This window comes from Sciurus vulgaris (assembly GCF_902686455.1).
Source record: "Sciurus vulgaris genome assembly, chromosome: 16".
NCBI lineage: Eukaryota > Metazoa > Chordata > Mammalia > Rodentia > Sciuridae > Sciurus > Sciurus vulgaris.
The window spans coordinates 20,106,235-20,108,077 of record NC_136477.1 but is presented as its reverse complement, the minus strand read 5'-3'; positions in this window follow the sequence as shown (position 1 = coordinate 20,108,077).

The window sequence follows — 1,843 nt, the reverse complement described above, 5'->3', positions numbered from 1 at the left end:
TGAGCTCCAAGGGGGCCCAGCCCAAGTAAACATGGCTGGGTCTGAGCAGCCATTCTCCCCCTGCCTCCTTCCCCAGGACCCAGGACCAACATATGATTTCCTGTCCCCAGGGCTGAAGGCTGGCCTCGCCCCTCAGAGCCCTAGGCTAGGGCTCACTGGAGGAACACAGACTGCACGAACAGCCCCCATGCTTAAGAAGAGGGAGGCCAGCAGGTTTTCAGATTCAAAGATCTGCCTGCATCTAAGACAGGAGTGCTTGGGCACGTTAAGGAGCCTGTTAGAATTTTAAATTGCCCATCTGTTAAAGTCAGATCAGAAACTGAGGCAATGGGCAGGAAGGGGCCCAGCTCAGGACCCCACAGGTCGGAGCAGAATGGGCCCCAGTCTCCTGCTTCCTGGCCAGCGAGAATGGGGATGGTGGGAAGAGCAGGTGGAGCACATGGACTCAGAAGGAGGGAAAGGCTTCAGGAGTGAAGGGTCAGGGCAGCAGGGGAGCTTAGGAGAAGCTAGGGGAGCCCTTCCTCTTTTGGATCTGACTGCCCGCTGACCCAAACAATTGAAACCCGGTCCCCTACGGGCCCCTGCCACAGAACGGACAATGCATCCTAGGACGACCCAGTAACAGCACATTTCAGAGTAACCCTGGGCAGCAGCCCTGTGAGTGACATTTGTCATAGTCTTGCTATGTGCCCTGGCCAATCCATTCTGCTCACTGAGCCTCAGTTTCCCCTACCTGGAGACCAGGTATTAACAAGCTCCCTGCCTCCCTTTCTAGTTTGTGAACCAAAAAATACACTGAAAACTATGTGTGGTACTCTCCCCAGGTGCCTGGAAGAACTGGGAAGAAGCGGCTCCTGGGGGTGAGGGCACTAGGGACATATCCCAGTGGTAAAGGGGTGGTTTAGAGCCAGTCACCTCACGCGCTGGGCACTGGAGGCTAGGCTTGGAATGTGCTGAGCAGCAGCTGCCATGTGAATCATTACACCTCATCAGGCCGAACCTGGGACTTTCAGACACAAACCGGCTCAGACTGGGCTCAGGCGGAAGGGCAGCCTCCAGCCGGGGTCGTGCTAGGCCCCAGGGACCCTGGGGTAGGGTTTCCAGGATCTTGTGTGGTTTCTTTCTCCCTATCTGTCAACATCTTCATAATCATCACCCAGCACTGGTTCTCCCACAACTCATTCTATAGACCCTCAGAAGAAGGTCATCCTACCCATTGTCCCCAGTCTCAGTATACAATCCAGACTTGGATTGTGAGCTTGGGAGCCACAGTAGCGTGGGGGCAGACAGAGAGGACTTCCTGTGGATGTACACCAGGAGCCCACATTCCAGTGAAAAAGGAACCAGATACTGGGCAACTATGGGGCTACAGGGATCAGGACCAGGGCTGGGGCAGAATAAGGCTCCCCACATCTCTCCTAACACTGGGTACCAGGTGTGGGAGGTCAGAACTTTTCTGGTCTCAGTTTTCCTATCTGGGATTTGGGAATGAACCAGACTTAGGCCCCATCTGAATTCTCAGGGTGCCTTAAACTTGAATAAAATCATACCCCGTGCTGTCCTGGCATTATTAAGATATAGAAAAGGCCAGGAAGAGCCAGACAGGGACACAGGGACAGACAAAAAGAGAATTAATCAGAAAGAAAGTTGGCAGGGCAAGAAAAGGACCACTGAGGCACCCTGAGAGACTGAGCTGGCCTGGGAGCTTAGAAGGCATAACCATGAGGGTTGTGGGGAGGGCCCAGCCCAGGGCTTCAGAACACTGCAATGCTTGGGGTCTGGGACAAAGTCCTGGACCAGTGCAGGGTTTGGTAAAAAAATAATTAATTTTTCTTTTCAAGCA